Source organism: Bubalus kerabau, chromosome 7 (assembly GCF_029407905.1).
Source record: "Bubalus kerabau isolate K-KA32 ecotype Philippines breed swamp buffalo chromosome 7, PCC_UOA_SB_1v2, whole genome shotgun sequence".
Taxonomy (NCBI): Eukaryota; Metazoa; Chordata; class Mammalia; order Artiodactyla; family Bovidae; genus Bubalus; species Bubalus kerabau.
Window position 1 is genome coordinate 10925932 of NC_073630.1, and position 22127 is coordinate 10948058.

At 39.8% G+C, this 22127-nt stretch overlaps 1 protein-coding gene across 3 annotated transcripts in view; it reads right to left on the bottom strand.

Moving 5' to 3' along the window:
* GPRIN3 (GPRIN family member 3) overlaps positions 1-22127 on the bottom strand; it is a 76933-nt gene that overhangs the window by 39621 nt on the left and 15185 nt on the right. The window contains exons 1-2 of one of the 3 annotated variants that reach the window (XM_055587633.1): positions 6539-7499; positions 4473-5688 (exon numbers count right to left, since the gene is read on the bottom strand). The exons of 1 other annotated variant lie outside the window; for it this stretch is intronic. The gene's annotated coding sequence lies outside the window, so the exon portion shown is untranslated. Of the gene's footprint in view, positions 1-4472; positions 5910-6538; positions 7500-22127 lie in introns of those variants that run through there. One more of the 3 variants, XM_055587634.1, reaches the window with a different exon arrangement.

Consider the following 22127-nt stretch of genomic DNA (forward strand, 5'->3'; position numbering starts at 1 on the left):
TGATTGAAGTGACTTAGCAGCAGCAGTAGCAGCAGCAATGAATGAGAGTTCTTATTCTACATCCTCACCAGCCTTTGGTGTTATTTTGATTTTTTGGATTTTAGTCATTCTAAATGATGTGTAATGGCATCTGGTTGTTGTTTTAATTTGCTTTTCTCTAATGAAGTATGATGTGGAGCAGCTTCTCATACGCTTATCTGCTCCTTGTATATTTTCTTTGGTGAAGTGTCTCTTAAAGATTTTTGGCCCATTTTAAAATCAGATTGTTTCCTCATTGAATTTTAAGAGTTCTTTGTATATTTTGAGTTAACAGTCATTTTCCAGAAATGTCTTTTAAAAATATCTTCTCCCAGTCTATAGTTGGTCTTCTCATTCTCTTGGCATCATCTTTCGTAGAGCATAAGTTTTTAATTTAAATGAAGTTCAGTTTATCAATTCTTTCTTTCATGGATTGTGCCTTTAGTGTCGTATCTAAAAGGTCATCACCATACCCAAGGTCATCTGAGTTTTCTCCTCTGTGATTTTCTAGTATAATAGTTCACATTTTGCATTTAGGTCTATGATCCACCATTTTGAATTAGTTTTTGTGAAGGGTGCAAGGTCTGTTTCTGGACTAACTTTTTGCTTCAGTTCAGTTCAGTTCAGTCGCTCGGTCATGTCTGACTCTTTGCGACCCCATGAATCCCAGCACGCCAGGCCTCCCTGTCCATCACCAACTCCCAGAGTTCACCCAGACTCACATCCATCGAGTCAGTGATGCCATCCAGCCATCTCATCCTCTGTCGTCCCCTTCTCCTCTTGCCCCCAATCCCTCCCAGCATCAGAGTCTTTTCCAATGAGTCAACTCTTCGAATGAGGTGGCCAAAGTACTTGAGTTTCAGCTTTAGCATCATTCCTTCCAAAGAAATCCCAGGGCTGATCTCCTTCAGAATGGACTGGTTGGATCTCCTTGCAGTCCAAGGGACTCTCAAGAGTCTTCTCCAACACCACAGTTTAAAAGCATCAATTCTTCGGCGCTCAGCCTTCTTCACAGTCCAACTCTCACATCCATACATGACCACAGGAAAAACCATAGCCTTGACTAGATGGACCTTTGTTGGCAAAATAATGTCTCTGCTTTTGAATATGCTATCTAGGTTGGTCATAAGTTTCCTTCCAAGGAGTAAGAGTCTTTTAATTTCATGGCTGCAGTCACCATCTGCAGTGATTTTGGATTACCTTTGCTCTTTTCTTGATGATCAGTTGACTATATTTATATGGGCCAAAAGCTGAACTCTGATGACATTTTATTACTCCATTGATTTATTTGTCTGTTCTTTAACCAAGATCAGACTGCCTTGATTATTGTACCTTTAAAGGAAGCCATGAAGTTTGGTAGCATCAGTCCTTCAATTTTGTTCTTCTTTAATATTGTATTGGCTATTCTAGGTATTTTGCCTCTCCACATAAACTTTAGAATCAGTTTGGCAAGATCACAAAATAACTTGCTGAGATTTCAATTGGTGTTGCATTAAATTTATAAATCAAGTTGGGAAGAACTCGCATTTTGCCATTTTTGAATCTTCCTATCCTAGAACATGGAAATATCTCTTCATTTGATTTCATTCACCAGAGTCTTATAGCTTTCCTCATAAAGTTTCTACCTATTTTGTTAAATTTATACTCAAGTATTTCATTTGGGGGAGGCTAATATAAATGGTGGTTAGTTTCCTTTGATAAACTAGACATTGCTCTTATGTTTCTCTATAGAAATAACAAGTAATCTGGTACACATGAGAAGTATATCCTTCCCTCACTCACCCCAAAGCCTCTTAAAGTAAAAGAGAAGAAACATAAATGTACTAAAAAATAATGTGAGTTCTTCGTAATATGCAAAGAAATGGGGAAATACCAGTCACAGATTATTATTATTATTGTTGTCAGGCGAATTGTCATTGTTTCCTAGCCTCTTCTGTGCGATCCCTATGATAGGAAGTCAAAGGGATCTTTGGTGGATCATTTCTCCCACCTTCATTTGTCGAGTGGATATGTTAGCTGGGAGATGCTCTGCCTGCCAAGAATCCAGCAGCAGGAGTTGTGCTCCTGCAACTTCAGTTTGAACATATACTTAATATTCCCATAATGGGTAGAGGGAATATATACTCATAAAATGATAGCATATAAGAATACATGTCAAAAGTAAGGCTGGATATGATAATGTAAGACCAGATACTATAAAACTCCTAGACAAAACATAGGCAGAACATTTTTTGATATAAACTGCAGCAACATTTTTTTTGGATTCACCTCCTAGAGTAATAGAAATAAAAGCAAAAATAAACAAATACAACCTAATCAAATGTAAAAGCTTTTGAACAGCAAAGGAAACCATAAACAAAACAGGGCAACTAACAGAATGGGAAAAAATATTTGCAATTGATGTGATTGACAAGGGATTCATTTCCAAAATATACATACAACTCATATAGCTCCATATCAAGAAAACAAACAACCCAATCAAAAAAATGGGCAGATTTCAACAGACATTTCTCCAAAGAAGACATAGATGTCAAATAGTCACATGAAAAGGTTCTCAACATTGCTGATTATTATAGCAGCGCAAATCAAAACTGCATGAGATATCACTTCACACCACTCAGAACGGTCATTATCAAAAAAATCTACAAATAATAAATGCTGGAGAAGGTGTGGAGAAAAGGGAACCATCCTACGCTGTTGGTGGGAATGTAAACTGGTGCTACTACTATGGAGGACAGTCTGGAGCTTCCGTAAGAAGCTAAAAATAGAGTTGCCATATAATCCAGGAATCCCACTCCTGGGCATATATCAAAAAAAAAAAAAAAACAACTAATTCAAAAAGATACATGTACTCAAGTGTTCATAGCAGCACTATTTACAATAGTCAAGACATAGAAGCAACCTGTGTTCATCAACAGATAAATGGACAAAGAAGATACATGGTGTATATACATATATAGAGATGTGATATACATATATATCACACTGTGTTTTTTTTTTTCCCTGAGAAAAACCCAAACAAACCTTCTGGCCAACTTGCAATATGTGCCAAAGTGCAATGTATGCCACTTGCAACAATATGGATGGACCTAGAGGTTATCATACTAAGTGCAGTAAATCAGACAGAGAAAGACAGATATCATATGATCTCACTTATATGTGAAATTTAAAAAGATGATACAAACAAACTTATTTACAGAATAGAAATAGACTCACAGACACAGAAAACAAACTTATAGTTACTAAAGAAAAAAGAGGGGCAGGGAGGGATAAATTAGGAGTTTGGGATTGACAGATACAGACTGTTATACATAAAGTAGATAAACAAGGATACTGTATCACACAGGGAAATATATTCAATATCATGTAATAATCTATAATTGAAAGAAATCTAAAAAAGAATACATATATGTGTATATGTATAACTGAATCATTTTTTTAAAAAGAAAAAAAAGTATGCGTCAAATACGCTTGTTTGGGGGCTTCCCTGGTAGCTCAGCTGGTAAAGAATCCACTTGCAATGCAGCAGCTGCTGCTGCTGCTAAGTCACTTCAGTCACATCCGACTCTGTGCGATCCCATAGACGGCAGCCCACCAGGCTCCTCTGTCCCTGGGATACTCCAGGCAAGAATACTGGAGTATTTCCTTATCCAATACATGAAAGTGAAAGTGAAGTCACTCAGTTGTGTCTGACTCTTCGAGACTGGGATTTTCCAGGCAGGCGTACTGGAGTAGGTTGCCATTTCCTTCTCCAGCAATGCAGGAGGCCCTGGTTCAACTCCTGGGTCGGGAAGATCCCCTGGAGAAGGGATAGGCTACTCACTCCAGTATTCTAGTGCTTCCTTGGTGGCTCAGACAGTAAAGAATCCACCTGCAATGCTGGAGACCTGAGTTGGATCCCTGGGTTGGGAAAATCTCCTGGAGAAGGGCATGACATCCCACTGCATGGACTGAGAAGCCTGGTGGGCTGTTGTCCATGGGGTCGCAGAGAGCTGGACATGACTGAGTGACTAAGCACACATACATGCTTGTTTGGGCAGACCTAAACATAACACTTTTTAAGTATCTTTTTTCCTTTTCAACAGTTCATTCTGATTCATAAGCTTCTCACACATTTTGGGAAGGGCCTTCAGCCCAAACAAAGAATTTTTCTCCCAGAACCTTTAACGTTGGGGAGTATTTTGACCTCAGAAGTGTCCATTCTCCATAACAGTGGCTTTTGAGATCACAGCTGAATTCTCAAAATGTTTTAGGAATTTTAGATTCCAGCCTAAATGGTGAAGAAAGTGGCCACTGTTCCCTCTTTTTGTGGGCTAACCTCTCAGGAGAAGTGGCAGATTCTGCCCTTGTGGGGTCTGTGTCTAGGTGGGAGGCAAGGTGATCTCAGGGAAAGGCATGAGAGACCTGCAAAAGCAGAGCATCTGTCCCCAAGGGACAGTCTGCAGTCTACATACTGTGCATTCCAGGAGAGAGGCAAGGAGCCCCAGGGAACACAGGCTGAACTCTTCTGCTTCAGAACCACTGTGCTTCCTTGTGCAGATATTGTTCTGTGCGGCTGCCTGCCCTTCACTGGTCCACCTGTCAGATCTTCAACTTGGCTTTTCCCCTTTTGTCATGGGACCTTGGAGAGTCAGTCCACAATGGTGACCTTCTGGTTACTTGTCTGCGGTAATCAGACAAGAAAAAATTGTCATGTTTGTTTGCTGGGCCATCTGCTGGGCCTTAGTCATTTCAAACTCCTTTTTTCCATCCTCTGTCCTTGGGTTCTGAGGCTCCTGGATATATAATATTTTCTTGTCACTAGTTGCTCATGATTGACTCATAAGCCTTCATCCCTGCATTCCACCCAGCCTCATGCTGCCATCACTGGTGACCCTGACATATGTGAATCCAAAACACTTTCTGGCTTCATCTTAGTTGACCTCTTAGCCAGGTTCAACACATGAATGTTTCTTCTTTGAAATGTGTGTCTCTTTTAGCCTCTGTGACCCACAGTTTATTTGGTTTTCTTCTGTGTTTTGGTCCAGACTGCCTTGGGTAGCTTTTTTTCCTTAGTTCTAACTGCCAGAGTTTGTTAGATTTATTCCTTGGCTTTTTTCACTATCCCCTATTTTCCTTTAAAGGAGATCTTAATCCCATCGCTTTATCAGCCTCCTTATCTTTGCTGCAATATTGCTGTTTAACAAACTACCCTAGAATTCAATGTCAGATAGCCATGCGCATTTTCTGCCTGAGGAAATTGAGACTCAGAGAGAAATACTACCTTCTTATAGGGGACATAAGTGACATAAGCCTCCAAATCTGATGCTCCGGCCACTGCATTTTCTACTGTATTATGAACTTAGAAAGGAACTATCATATCCATCTCACTTCTATCAATAGACAATGTGGAGTTATCACATTTCAAAATAATTTTTAAAAATTCACCCATATTTGTTCTCTAAAATTCTGTACAAATATGCCATTAGTGTCTCTTGCTAACCTGCTTTATCTGATACTTAAATGAGAACTTTCATCTCTCTCTAAACCATTGTAGTGGTCAATCCCTATGAAAGTATTAATTACATGAGATATTCAAGTTTAGTATAATATCATATAATGCTACTCACTTGGAATGAAGGAGGTATCCATAAAGATTCCTTGGTGGCACACAGAAACAGATGATCCGGACTAGCTTGCAGAGAAGGGGAATTTATCAGAAAAGTAATAACAAACACCTAGAGCACCTCCATTGAGTAGAGACCATTCTAAGCATTAAAATCATCAATTCCTAGAGAACCCTGTATACAGGCATCATCCTAGTCTCACAGATGTGGAAACCAAGGCACAGAGAAGTTAAATGGTAACTTGCTCCAAATCACACAGTTAGGGTGTGGCTAGTCTGGATTTGAACCCAAGCCATGTGGTTCCCAGAGTTTGGCACTGTAGCCTATCAAAAGACACAGGAATGGAAGAGAAGAAGGCTACAGAAGCAGGGTAGAAGAGGGAAGAAACCAGGGTATGGTAAAAAACTGTCACTGGTATAAGTTATTTCTAATCACCCCCACCGTCATCTCCCAAACCCCTGCCTGCATCAATTAAATGCTCCAGATGCAAAGCCCAAGGAGAGAGGCATAATTGACCTTGTCTGGAGGAGGATAGGTCCCCTCATGTGATAGTTCTAAGGTTTGGGAAAGGTAGCCAGCAAAACATGCCCATTTCATGGAGAATTATTTTTTGTTATTCATATAACACAATGACCACATAGCAGCTCTCCGAGAGATCCCACAACTGCCTTAAGAACATGCCCTCATAGACTTCTTTATTTGGGAGAGATGTCCTTACTCATTTCCCACCTTCCGCCTCTGCCCCAAGGCCACTCCGTAGACCTCATATTCTCCCATTTGAATTGAATCACAGCTTGTTTAAATCTCCATCAGGGGAAAACTCTTCCCTAACCCCATGGAGCTACTGATTCCACCAGAGCTCTGATTCCTCACAATCCACCATCTTGAAATGACAGTCCATGATCCCTACATACCTCCCTTCCTGTAGAGTCACTTCCAGTCACCATGGTCTTTTTTCTTCCTCTGTCATTCCTGTCATTCCACCAACACTGCCCTTGCTAAAACCACCAATGATTGTATTTTGCCAAAACAAACACTTTTCTCTCCTTATCTTTGTAGACTTCTCAGCAGCATTGACAGTCTGAACACTTTGTCCTTCTGGAAGCTCTCTTATCTGTGATATGCTCTCCTTGGGTTTTCCTCTTTTCTAAGGAAGTCTCCTTCATAATGCAGTCTTTGACTTTTTTTTTTCCTCAGTTAATTTCCTAAATGTTGGCATTTGCCAGAACTTCTGCTCGTCTCACTTTTTACTTTCAACTTGAGGGGCACCATTACTTATATGTTCAGGAATCTCAAATCTCAAGCCAGAATTGTCAGTCAATTTCCAAAATAGCAGCCCTCCAGTTAGAAGTGTTATTACCTCAACTAGGTTCAAATGCTAACACACCTTGATCTCTAATCATGTTCTTCTTCTCAATTAGCTAAGCGAATGTCACCTCCATCTTCTCACATAGAGCCAGAAACTTCAAAACCACTCTTGTCTCTCTGTTCTTCTCCCTCACACCCAACTAGCCACCATGTCTTAGAGATCCTTCTTTTTAAATATCTCCTCTATCGACCACTTTCTCTCGAGTCTCCCTACTGCTGATGTGATATAGGCACTTATCACTTCTTGCCAGAATTATTTCAAGGACTTCCTATATAATCTCTCTATCTCCAATCTGTACCTTCTTCTATTCTCCGCACTGCTGCCAGAAAGATTTTTCTAAAATGCAAATATAATCATGTAACTTCCAGAATTAAAATCCTTCTGTGACACCCACACATTCCATGAGGAAATTCATATTCCTAAGCTTGGCACACAAAACTCTTTGTGATGAAGCTCCTGTTGCCTCTAAGCCTCATAACTTGTTAGGATCTCCAGAACCTTTTAATCCAACTGTAGCATCCATGTAGCAATCCAACAAGCATCCATGATACTTTCTGTTTCTTGAATGCCCTCTGTACTCTCAATACTGTCGCTAAAATTCAGATCCACCCATAACCTGTGAATGTGAGCTTAACCCACAACCAGCGTCTTTGTAGATATAATCAAGTTAAGACGAGGTCACATTGGGTTAGGTTAAGTCCTAAATCCAATATGACTAGTTCATTAAGAAGACGGGAAAATGGACCTAGACACAAATACTGGGGAGAAGTTCCTGTGAAGAGACAGGAGCAGAGCCTGGAGTGATGTGTTTACAATTTGAGCACTGTGGGCAACCACCAGAAGCTAGGAGAGGGACATGGAACAGATTCTTAGAGCCACCAGAAGGAACCAACTCTGCCGACACCTCGGTCTCAGGTTCTAGCTTACAGAACAGTGAGAGAACAAATCCCTGTTGTTTCAAGCCACCCAGTTTGTGGCATTTTTCTATGACAGATCTAGGAAACAAATACATTCTTCCTCTTTATTCCCTTGTGAAGCTCAGTTCAGCTCAGCATCTCCTCCTCTGGGTAACTTTTTTAGACCTCTCCCACCCTAAGCGTTTCCCAACCCCTGATTTAGATACCTCCCCTCTGTTCTCATTGCATTGGTGCAGGGGCATGGCCCCTTTATAAGGTATTGCTTTGCTGTCAAACATTGATTTTTGTTCCTTTGTTTTTATTTGTTAAGCAGTAAGGTCTAAGAGTGTAAAGAGAGTGCCTACCTGGCAGGCCTGGTATCCTCCCTGGCACTGGCAAGAAAAAAAAAAAAAGCATGCAGTTAACACTGGTAAAAGTTTAACATGCCTCAAAAGAACTGTGCTCTTATTTCCTTCAAATAGAAAGTTATAAATCATCGAGTGGACATAAGTTAATGGGAAAATAAGATCTCACATTAGACCAATAATGTGCAATGTATTGCCAACAAAATCACTTTAACATAAAGGAAGAGCTGTTTCTATTATTGAAGTTGTTTTATTCACTAGCTATGATGAGAATCATGTCCATGCCATCGCAACTCATGAATTGTTTGCTCTGCATTTTTATTCACTGCTTTGACTAGCAGTTTTTAACAAAAATAAATATTCTACATCCTTTTTAAACAATAAAATAAATGGAATCCAGGCAAGTTTACATCATGCCTTGTCAGCCTGACCATGAGCAGTTGTGCTCTCTCTCTTGCTTCAGCAGTGCACATTCTTTATTGGGATAAACCCACAGGTTTAGAAGAATTAATTAAGAAAGGATCAATCCAAAATGTGTAGGCGCTACCCTGAGAACTTACTTTGCAGATGTGTTGGTGCTTTTCATTAAAAATGACCTCTTCATGGCCTGAAGTGGCTTAGTGGGCTATTCCCACTTGATTATCATGGGGATTATGAATTTATGTCAGAAATCTCACAAATCTGTGGAAATTCACCTAATAAAATTATAATGAGCTGGACTTGTTTGCTTTTAAGAATTCATTAATATAATAATTTGTCATACATGCAATTATATTACTCTCAGATGGTAAGGGAGGCTATTTTTTTCTAAAAGTGATAAGAACATCACCCACATCTGCTCAGGCCTAAGAAGACCACATGTTATTAAGATCAACCAAGCTTGCCAAGGGCCTCAGCATGTAGCTTTGTAAAACCTCTTGCTTAACTGAAGGCTATAAGATGAGATGAAGGCAGGGCCTTCACAGTAATTATTTTTGTATCCACTCAACTCTTATACAGCTAAATAAAGGGCCTGAAGTACTAAATATGAAACATACTACTTTTTTTTAGCTATTCAAAATTTTTTAACATACACTAGTGCTGGGCCTGTGAGACTAGAGAGACACAGAAATGAGCAAAACTTCATTCCGGCCTACAGGGGTTGGCATCTGCTGGGGACAGAGGCAATTTAAGTGCCAGAGATTTCAACAGGAACACAAGAGGAAAAGGACTCATTCCAATCTGTGCAGTCAGTGGAAATAACCACACAGATCATGGTACATGCAAAGTGGACTTCGGGAACAGCTCCAAGTTTAATGAGGAGTAAGGGGGAAGGACAAATGGTAAGGCATCAGGCACAAAAGGTGGAAATAATGTTATTTATATGTATTTATATATGTGACATTTATTTATGTGATATTTATTTGTGTGATATATATATTTATATATGTGACATTTAATTCATTAATTCATTCATCAAACATTATCTAGCTTTTGCTACATCCCAGGCACTGACAGTATCATGATAAATATACCAGTTCTCACCTTCAGGAAGTTCCTCCCTAGCATGGAAGGAGGAAATGAAAAGGGCTGATTGGAATATAATACAATGAGCTTCATGAAAGAATGAGATACAGGGCATTAGGAGATCACACTGTTGGTGAAACTGAGAGAGGGCCTACCTAGGGAATCTGAGAGTAAGTGACAGCAAGGCTGCCTTGAAAGTCAAGCAGGAATCCTCAACAGCATATTAACAAACCCAATCCAACAATATATAAAAGAGATCGTACATGGTGATTAAGGTGGACTTTTGCCAGAGACACAAGGATGGTTCAGTATGTGCAAATCAATCAATGTGATACACCATATTAATAAAGGGAAGGATAAAAATCACACAAGTATCTCAGTAGACACAGAAAAGGCATCTGACAAAATTCAGGATAAAGACTCTCATCACAGTGAATATAGGGGAGACATATGTCAACATGACCACACCAGTCAGAATGGCTGTCATTAAAAAGACTACAAATAATAAATACTGGTGAGGATGTAGAGAAAAGGGAACTTGTGTACACCTTGGGTGGGAATATAAATTGGTGCAGCCACTACGGAAACTGGTATGCAGTTTCCTTAAAAAACTAAAAATAGAACTATCATATGATCCTGCAATTCCACTTTGGGTATATCCAGAAAAAGAAAAAAACACTAATTAGAAAAGATATATCCACCTCAATGTTCAGAGCACACTATTTACAATAGGTAAGATATGGAAGCAACTCAAATGTCCATCAACAGATGAATAAAGAAGATGTGGTAAAAATAGATAATGGAATATTAGTCATAAAAAAGAATGAAATAATGTCATTTGGAGCAATATGATGGACCTAGAGAATATTATGACTTGTGAAATAAGTCAGAGAAATACAAATACTACATGATATTACTTAGATATAGAATCTAAAAAATAAAACAAATGTAAGTAGCAAAACAGAAAAGACTCATGGATACAGAAAGCAAACTAGTACAAATCATGGGCATGAGATAAACAGATACAAACTACTAAGTATAAAATAGATTATATTTTAGGGAATTGTCACCACTGTCTTATAATAACTCTAATGGAGATAATCTGTAAAAATACTGAATCACTATGCTGTGTATCTGAGACTACCATAATACTGTAAATCAACTATATCTCAATTTTAAAAAAAGAAAGTTGAGCAGGAGTTGTCAGCGAAGGGGGGAGGGCATTTCATGTGCACATTAAGAACAACTCACGGACAGATGTTAGAAGAGAGAGACAGCTTGTTGGCAGGAGTGGTCGAGGGTGGGGTGGGGTTGGAACGATGTATTGTTGAGCATTGCTGGAGCTCCAGATCAGGGTTGATAGTGCAAAGCAGCCATCTGTTAAGAGATGAGACTAAAGGGAGCAACAAAGTGAGACTGCACTGGGCTTTTCCCCTTGCCAACAGGCAGTCACTGCGGGCTAGACGGGGCAGGTGTGTGGAGACTGGAGGGAAAAGGACCTTTCAGAAGGTGACTGCAGGAGGTACTGAGAGAACCAAGGTATGGTCACAGGAACAGAGAGGAAAGGATGGATCTAGAAATACTGAAGCTATGAAACCTCCTGTGCGCCATGACTGACTGGATGCGAAGGATGAGTTAGCTGGGCTATCCAAGATGTCAAGATGAGGCAGTACAGTAACAGGTAAGCGCTGTGATGGAGGTGCTCATAAGACACCATGTACGTCTGTGAGGGGAGGGACCCCACCACCTTCAGGAGGGTTCTGGAAAGCTTTGCTGAGTAGGATGACCCCTGAACTGAGACCTGAAGGGTGAAGACTTAGCCATGTGAAGGAAAGGGTGGAAGGGAGGAGGTCACTCAAGGCAAAGAAAACAGCATGAGCAGGGGCAGGAGACTGAACACAAGGCATTAGAGAACTACTAGCAGTTTAGAGTTACTGTGGACCTTATCTTTGAGAAACATTTCTCTGTGGGAGAGGCTCCATTAGCAAGACTGTTAAGAATTTTCTAGAATCTGATGATTTGGATTCACACCCAGCTTGCCACTTACGAACTGTGTGGCCTTGGGTAAATGACTTAACTCCTCGGCGCCTAGAGCTTATAACAGAGGGATGGAAGTAGCATCTACCTCATGGGGTTGTTGTGAGCTCTTAGAAAGAAGGCTTTGCACAGTGTTGGCTAGCAGCAGCAGCAACATATGTAGTGTTAGTCACAGACAACTACTTGTAGTTTCTTACTAATAAACTTACTGCCAGGTAACCTTCCAAGTCCACTGCCCCTTCCCCACCTCCCTTCCCTTACTCCACCCACTCCATAATCACAGAACCACCAAAGGTCATGGTCCACAACTTGACATTTTAATTCTGAAAATATTTTGGAACCTTAGGCTGCACTGAAAAGATCTCAGTTCTTGACTCTGTCCTCCAATGCACTTCTTTTTGCTGTTCTCAAATCTTACTATGGCCTTTCTGCATAATTATTTCCAAAAGAAATGATCAAGATTCACCTTTTATACAAAATGAAATTGACACGGATTGGGGAAAAGGCACATAAAGTAATTCAGCGTCCAGGAACTGGCAGAGAAACTGGGTGTTTGGGAAGGAATCACTATGAGCAAGGAGCTCATTAGAACATCCACTCTTTGCCTAAATCTCTAACTCTGCTACTCCAGCTGCTTAATCTATCCTCAGTGGACAAGGAAGTCATACACAAGTTTTCCACTTAGATACATCATTTCCTAGCTTGACTTCATCAGTTGCTTATCTTTTCAGCTCTTTCCCTTTTTATTTTGCAAAATATCTATATATCTTTTTCTTTAACTGATAGACATTTTCCTTTTCATAGAGGTTGCTCAATCACACTCACCCCTTTTTTTAAATAGAAGGAATATATTTTCCTCATGTAATTACACATAAAAATTAAGAGGACACAATACTTAAGTACTTGTCATGTTCTCTGAATGTTTTAACAAAAGTGATAAAAGGAATTGTCAATAAAAGTCAAGGATACTGGTTTGCAACACACAAAAATGTTCATTTCAAAAGCTGAACTGCTTCAACAAAATTGTGGTTTTTTGCTGATCATCTTGTTAAAGTTATATAGATAACAGTAGTGGGTGATGCTCATTATAACCATTCTATCATGATGACCCAGAAATCTTGTCCTCAGCTTTTTGATTCCTCATACTCTGGCTGGGACTGACTTCAGACCAGCTTTGATATTTCTCTTCCAGCAAAATTCACCTTTCATTGGTGCTTTCCTGTATTCTGTCTTTATCACATCAGATAAAGGTTCTTTTCATCTGAGAATCTACCTCATAATTGGAAAGCTTACTTTAAAAAAATACTATAGATCCTTTGTCCTTTTTTTCATTTAAAAAATGTGACTCCAGCTTCAATGTATTTGCATTTTCTATATACATCTCCTCTTATACATTATAAATACATTCCTATTTATTTTATCTCTTATCATTGGTTCCAGGAGTTTTTTGACTTTCAGAATGAGTAGAAAACAAAAACCTCAAGGAAGAAAAGTCACCAAGTACTGACTGGGAAATATATGCTTTATTTCATTACATTAAAGATGCTTTAAATATGATAAATATCTTAGATACAATACAGCCACTTAAAAAAAAACAACTTAATTTTATAAGGATTTAGAAGTACCACGAAAATACTTATAAAGCAAATTATTATTATTTTTTACTCTACTATGCTAGTCTCAAATTCCTGAAGAATTTCAACACTGAACTCAATGGAAAACTGAACTAAGTAAACATTTATTGAGGAGTCCTATGCTTAAGGCATTATGTTAAGTTTGGGGGGTGGGCTATGCCAGAAAAGCTGGCTGATAGGCTCCAGAACTGAACATTTTAAGGAAGATATACCTCTAAGAACAACTACCGTACTAGGCTTACAAAGGAAAGTGCTAGGAGAGTACAGAAGGGCAAATGTTCAATTGACACTAGAGTAAAATTCAAAGACTTTTTGCAAGTGCCGGTAAAGATTTTAAGAAACACATATAATGTTATTTCCTTAAGCCTTGACATTTTGGGGTTATATGTTATTAGAAATTAGTCTACTGTGGCTTACACATTTGAACTGACTAAACTGGACGGTGTGCTATTTCATAGCACATGGTAAGGGTGTTAGCTGAGGTTTTAAAGTTGAGCTTTGGGAGTGAGGAGACAGCCTAAGGAAAGATTCAAACATGGGAAATTATAGACTTACTGTGGTCCATTGTGCCTGGAACTTAAGAGTATATAAAGGAGGAGAGCTGGGAGTTGTGTGAAAATGGGGTATGGGTTGGGATATTCATTGGGAAATACGGCTCTCGGCCCAAGTCTATTATGAATAGACTTCAGTGCCAAGTTAAGAAATTTAATTTTATTCTAGAAATTATTTCAAAGGCCTATACTTTGAAATAAGTAAAAAATAAATCACTAACTAAAATGTAGAATGAAAGTACAGAAAGAAATGTGTATATTTAGAGATGTTTCTGAAAATTCAGCAAATCACAATAAATCCTAAAGAAAGATTGATGATCTTAATTTATCTACTTAAAAATAATTGTAATATATAGTGGGACTATATGTAACTTCGTTCTGTATTTTCCAAGTCTCTTGTAAATGTGTTATCATACTCTCATAATTTACAAAATAAAAAAGAGAAAAGAGAAATATTGATGAGCTGGTTCCATGGTAAGATTCATTTTTACTGATTGCTATATAGAAGAAAATGTGCCTGATTTCAGTGTTGGGGCAGCAACTCATATCAAATGATGACAAAATGTGTTATCAATTTCTTTGGGAGGTCCCATAGTTTTTTTTAATTGACATATAGTTGACCTACAATATTATGTTAGTTTTAGAATTATACTACACAGTGATTCAACATTTGCATATACCATACAATGATCACCACAAGTTAGTAACCATCTGTCATTATACAAAGTCATTACAATATTATTGACCATCTTTGTTATGCTGTATAACATCCCAGTGGCTTATTTATAACTGGAGATTTGTACCTTTTCATCTCCTTAACCTATTTTGCCCCCTGCATCCCTTCCCTCTAGCAATCACCCATTTGTTTTCTGTTTATTTGTCTAGTTTCATTTCATTTTGTTTGTTTCATTTTTTAGATTCCCACATATAAGCAAGATCATACAGTATTGGCTTTTTTATTGACTTTTTCCACAGTAATCTCTAGATCCAGCAACATGGTCAAAAATAACAAGCTTTCGTTTTTATGGCTGACTAATATTCCATTGTGTATTCAGTTGACTCTTGAACAGTGTGGTTTTGAGCTGCTCAGGTCCACCGATATGCAGATTTTTTTCATTATAAATAAAGTGCTACACAGTCTTTTGGGGGTTGTCACGGCCTACTGGTGGGCAAGGCTGTGTCCCTAACACTAATAGGTTATAGAGACAATTTCAAAATAGTGATTGCCAACGCTGATGTTATTGTGGTAGAATGAGTTCCCAAAGAAGGCTCCCAGGGGGAGTCCCAGTTGCCTCCTGTTTTTCCAGGAGGCTCTCCAAGATCATCAAGTAGGGTTGACCCTGGCTTCTTTCAAACTGCCGCCTGTGCCAGGACTCAGAGAGAAGCTGATAAGGGGCTATTATGCTCTGATCTTTCAAGATCCTCATGGCTCTGAAATTCAATGGCACATTACTCCATGTATTTAAATGATTAATCAAAACTTGTAGAGGGAAAGTGGCCAAGATGGCAGAGTAGGAAGACTCTGAGCTCACCTCCTCCCACAGACACACCAAACTTACAGCTATTTACAGAGCAACTATCCATGAGAACAACCTGAAGACGTGCAGAAAAGATTTCCACAACTAAAGACACAAAGGAGAAATCACAGCAATATGAGTAGGAGGAGCAGACACACAGTGTAGTCAGGACTCGTCCCCCTGGACTAGTGAGCCATGAATGGAAGGAATGTCCCAATCACAGAGGTCCTCCCCAAGGAGCAAAGGGTCCAGGCCTACAAAGGGCTGAGCTTGGGGTCCTACACCAGGAAAACAAGCCCCAGAACATCTGGCTTTGAAAACCAAGGGACTTATGTTCAATGTACCAGTGAATTTCAGAGCCCTGAGGATCTTAAAAGATACAGTATCCTGCTCCTTGCCTTGGATAGTGTTCCCCAGAGTAACTGCCGATGTCCCCAAGCCTTTTGTGCTTTTTCACTGTTTCTTTAATAGCATACATTTTCAAGGTGGCTGGTTTGAGATGAGACACAAGATGTGATCCTGGAAGATTTTTTACCCCTGTTTTAAAGGAAACTGGTTTTTACCTGAATCAAAGCAGAGATGCTCAGTTTTTTAGATAAAAATCTAAAAAATAATCAGCATGGTACAAATAGATTTTATGATTATTCTATGCTGTCTGGTCACTTATTCATAAGACAGTGTAAAAGTGTACATATAAAACTGATATTCTTTTAATTTTTCTCCCCTCCACTAGTGATTTTCTGAGTTAACTAAGTTTACATTTCCACCTTCAGGATTGAATATAGCATTAATTCCATATAAATCATACATTTCACATTAGGGCAGCAGCAGGAAACAGACAGGCAAGTTCTTAACCTGTGTATCTTTGCTTTAACTTTGGCAGGGATGGAAGAAATTTTTTTCAAGCAGGACACCTTCATGAATCACTGAAAAATAGTATGCTCTTGTCAGGACAGTATGGAGCTCTTCTTAAATGACGGTGGAGCTAGGTTTTATGCTTTAAAGGTTGGTAGATGTTAATTATGCTGCAAATTAAGCCTATGATTTATGTTTTATAAAGGAACACGATACACACAAAACTCACAAGGCCTGGGTAATTACATTTTTTTTTAATTCCTAAAAGATATTGAAAATGAGACTTCATTTCTAATAGCAATAGAAATGCTATAATAACAGCTCCTATTTTAAGACTATTATGTATAAGATATTGCTCTAAGTCTTATTTATTTTCCACAATAAGCCAGCAAGGGAAGTATTACTTTATCAATTTCAAAATAAGGAAACTGAATTTTATTCCTCATCTGCCGAGAACTCCAGGCATGGTTTTCACCACTGAACCCTTCTGACATTCTTCCTAGTTGAGTTTCATTTCCACTTTTGGACAGTCCCTTTGTAGCCTTAGATGAAACTGTTTCCTTTTCTGACCCTTAAACATGGGTTTTATCAGGAATTTTTCTCTTTAGTCCTCTTCTTTCCTGTCCTTGGAAATCTCTTTCACACTTAGAGTATCTAATGGTGCTGATCTAATAGCTGTAACTTCTTTACAGGCACCACTTTTCCCCACTCTCCCATCCTCTTACATTTTACAACTGCGGATCTGCATGTTATGCCAGTATCCCAAATTCAACATGGTACAGCGACTGGATGGTGAATTTGGCTATCCCATATTCGACATCATTCTGCCTAAATGAACTTTCCCTCTTGACATCTCTGTTCCTATTAATAGCACCAGTGGTCACCCAGCCAGGTCTGGCTTAAAATCCTGGAATGGTTTTGACAGCTTCAGATCCCTCATCCCCTATAATCATGCAGTCCCCAACTCCTGTCACAGCTCTGCCAGAAATATTTGCAACTTTCCTGCCTATAACCAAGACTCAAATAACAGTACTTCTCACATTTATATAGCTCTTTTGAATATACAAAGCTCCCATAGATATTCTTTCTTATAATTTCCACATTAACCTTACAGATTAAAAAGACTGAGGCTTCAGGAACTTCTGTGATTTATACCATAGCTCAGAAGCAGAGTTAGGACTTGAACCCAGGGCTTCTGACTCTTGTTTTCCAGTTTCCATCTTCAAACCCTTGAGCTCTCCAAGTCATGCTTGAGCTGGTATAGGTGCCTAAGATATGGTTTTTTTGCTTTGCTTCAATACAGCTTATATAATCAGTAATAGTCACTGTCTTATAATCACTGTCAAATGACATTATCTTAAAAGACTGATCACTTCACTTTCAGCTTAGAATCCTTCAGAGGCTTCCTATACTGAAACATGTTCATATTATTTAACATTAACTGAAGAATACCTCCAGTTTGATTTCAACACCATTTTGATTTCACCACATTGGTTTCCACAAGCCCCCTATACTCCAGCCAGACAGAACAACTCTCAGTTTCTCAAACATGCATCTCTCAAGCATTTGCCTGAATTTCTGTGCTCAGCCCATGTCCCCCTGGTGTGTGTTCTCCACCTCTGTCTTTTATTTCATTTATTAATTATAAAACATTGATGTATCAATAAAACATAGTGTATCAGGGACTGGATGAAATATGGAAGAAACTAGTAAATAAGATAGAAAAGACCCATTTCTCAAAGACCTTAGGAACTAAGAATCTCAAAGTTCAGGACAAACACCATCCTCTCCTCAAAGTAAACCTTTCTGATACTCCTGGCAGGAAGTGGTGACTTCCATCTCTCAATAGCCACAGTCCAGTAAGAAGACCTTTATTACAGGATTTATCATGTCTTATCTCTCACCCTAGGTTGTAAGCTTCATTTTTGATACAGACTCTAAGTAGCTCGGTATTAGTGCTCACAGCATGTAGTTTAGCACTTCCGATATTATAAGACCTTAATAAATTAGATCGGAGTGAACAGTCACCTTCAGGGTCTATGAACGTGAGACTGGTGAGAGAAGGGGTCATAGCCCATTCACACACAGCCAGCAGAAGACACAGCAAGCGCACAATACCCTCACCTACATCCACCATATGGTTAACGTAACAGCATTTTTGGCAACAGAATTCTTAGCTGATATTCAGGGCCCCATGATCCCTGCCTCCATCCATTTAAAGAGAGTTTTGAGAGCTAAACTAACCCAAGATTTCTGGACATCAGAGCACAAATCTGTTCAGTCTGCACATTTTTCTATGTCAATAAACAGAGAATAGGATTAGCATCTTCTCCATATGGCCTGATTTTCTGATCTCAGAACAAAGAGGATGCTAAACTCTGGACCATGATTCAAAGCTGAATTTATTTTTTAAGAATTAAAAAAAAATGTACAGTAATATTTACTTTTGGGGGGTACAATTCTATGAGTTTTGATAAATGCTGTATAACCACCACCACAGTCAAGATACAAAACTATCCTGTCATTCCCCAAAGAAAGTCCTTGACTGTTGACCATTCATTTGGAGTCAAATTCTCCCCCACTCTTAACCACTCATTTGTTTTCCACTTCTGACTTTGCTTTTTCCAGATTGTCATGTAACAGTAAAAGTACAGAGCTATTTCAGACTGGCTTCTTTATTTGGCATAATATATTTGAAATTCATCTGTGCTGTTTGTTGTATCCATAATTTCTTCCTTTTCACTGCTGGATAGTATTCCATTGCACAAGTGTGCCACTGTTTGGTTATACATTCTCTAGTTGAGCTATATTTTCAGTATGTCTTGTTTTGGCAATTATGAATAAAGCCACTAGAAATAGATCTTTGGGTTACTGTAGGTTTTAATTTCACTTAAGTTAATAGGAGTAGAGGTGCCAGATCATGGGGTAACTGAATGTTTAACTCTATAAGCAACTGCCAAAATACATTCCATAGTCACTGTACCATTTTGTATTCCTACTGGTGACATGTGAGAGTTCCAGTTATACCACATCTTTGCCAGCACTTGGTATTGTCAAGTTTTTGTTTTGTCCTTGTCATTCTAGATGTATAGTGTGGGACAGTATTTTAACACTTCATCTTTTTAGAACCAGAATATTTCCAATTCCATATTAAGCCCACATTAAACACTTGCTCCTCTCCCTCACTTGAATCTCTGTATTATCTCTCTCACTAGATTACAGATTTATTCTTGGTAAGAAGTAAATCTTGGGCTTCCCCAGTGGCTCAGCAGTAAAGAATCTGCCTGCAATGCAGAAGATGAAGGAGACGTAGGTTTGACCCCCGGGTTATGAAGATCCTCTGGAGGAGGGCATGGCAACTCACTCCAGTATTCTTGCCCGGAGACTCTCATGGACAGAGGAGCCTGGCATGCTACAGTCCACAGGGTCTCAAAGAGTCAGACGTGACTGAAGTGACTGAGCACACACACGGAGTAAATCTTAGCCACCTCTGTATGTATAGCGCTGCGGCTGCTAAGTCGCTTCAGTTGTGTCCGACCCTGTGCGACCCCATGGATGGCAGCCCACCAGGCTCCCCCGTCCCTGGGATCCTCCAGGCAAGAACACTGGAGTGGGCTGCCATTTCCTTCTCCAATGCAGCAAAGTGAGAAGTGAAAGTGAAGTCGCTCAGTCGTGTCCGACTCTTCGCGACCCCATGGACTGCAGCCTACCAGGCTCCCCTGTCCATGGGATTTTCCAGGCAAGAGAACTGGAGTGGGGTGCCAGCACACTGTCACCCTAACCCAAGTGCAGAGATTTGCAGCAATAGGCAAATGACACATGCTGCATTGGGCTTCCCTGGTGATTCAGATGGGAATCCGCCTGCAATGCAGGAGACCCAGGTTTGATCCCTGGGTCGGGAAGATCCCCTGGAGAAGGAATGGCAACCCACTCCAGTATTCTTGCCTGGAGAATTCCATGGACAGAAGAGCCAGGTGGGCTACAGTCCATGGGGTTGCAAAGAGGTGGAGAAGGCAGCTTATCTCTAAGTAAGCCTTTTCTTTTCTGTAACATTATATTATATGAACCTTCTGCAGCACCTACGGAAATCTAAAAATGGAGTTTGGAATCTATTGTGGCAGAAAATATGTTCATCATTACATCATTCAACCATGTGCTGAGTTAATCTCATTAACTTCTGTATTGCAAGATGATATATATTTTGAAGTGTTGAGCTCAGTGGCTTAAATGACATGAATCCAGGAACTTTTTTTTTTAATAGATACTACTTTTGAAGCTTTAGTCTTTGAGTGTAAGTAAACCAACAACTCATAGTTGCACGCAGAAGAAAATTTGTATAAATAGAAGAAAACGTCTTAAACATAATCCATGAGCAGACTGGAACCTGAGTCCTTCAGTTTAGAGGATTCTCACAGAACTCAAAATCAAGGGGCTGTCTGACCGTAGACATTTCTCTTTCTATTTATTGACTAGTTTCCGTGATGGTTTTGTACCAGTTGCCAATTTAGTTTAGATGGAAACCCATTTCCAGAATTCCCTTCTCTAAATGTTTCTTCATTACACTTGGCTACAAGGAAAATCTAGGTGAGCTTTGGAAGGCAGAAGTGAAGCAGTAGCGTTACAGCTCTCAGAAGGCCCATGTGGTGCAACAGGTGCTGGCACAGATCTTCCAGCTCACCTTGGTGAAGTCAAGTAGCAGCCAGGTTGTGGTTCTTTGCCTCCCACCAAATCCACATCCCATGAAGAAGGAATGGCAACCCGCTCCAGTATTCTTGCCTGGAAAACCCCATGGGTAGAGGAGCCTGGCAGACTACAGTCCATGGGGTCGCAAAGAGTTGGACATGACTGAGCACATAGACCCCCATCTTCACCTTCTGGGCCAGGTGCACGAACAGCTTTGCAATGCAGAGTGCCAGCTCCTTCCACAGTTCTCCCAGATCACTGGGGCTGGATGGGACAGTTGTCCGACATAGCTTCCAGTGTGCCTTTGCCCATCCTCACTTAACATCCAGCTTTTCTTCCCACTATCAGCTCTATTAGGGCTTCCCTAGTAGCTCAGATGGCAAAGCATCCGTCTGCAATTCAGGAGACCCGGATTCCATCCCTGGATCAGGAACATCCCGTGGAGAAGGAAATGGCTACCCACTCCAGTATTCTTGCCTGGAGAATTCTGTGGACAGAGGATCCTGGCGGGCTACAATCCACAGGGTCACAAAGAGTCAGACATGACTGACTAACACACACACAACACATACCAGCTCTGTTAACCTATGATGACTTCAGACCCAATACCAGATGCAAAAGCAACTACTTTTCATAAACTTTTCTATAAGCTCCCACAATTGTGCAAGGTCTAAAGTTTATAATAAACCCATTATTCCATATCACCATAGTGGTGAGTCAGTTCAGTTGCTCACTCATGTCCGACTCTTTGCGATCCCAGGGACTGCAGCATGCCAGGCCTCTCTGTCCATCACCAACTCCTGGAGTTTACTCAAACTCATGTCCATTGAGTCGGTGATGCCATCCAACCATCTCATCCTCTGTCATCCCCTTCTCCTCCTGCATCAATCTTTCCCAGCATCAGGGTCTTTTTCAAATGAGTCAGTTTTTTGCATCAGGTAGCCAAAGTATTGGAGTTTCAGCTTCAGCATCAGTGCTTCCAATGAACACCCAGGACTGATTTCCTTTCAGATAGATTGGTTGGATCTCCTTGCAATCCAAGGGACTCTCGAGTCTTCTCCAACACAACGGTTCAAAAGCATCAATTCTT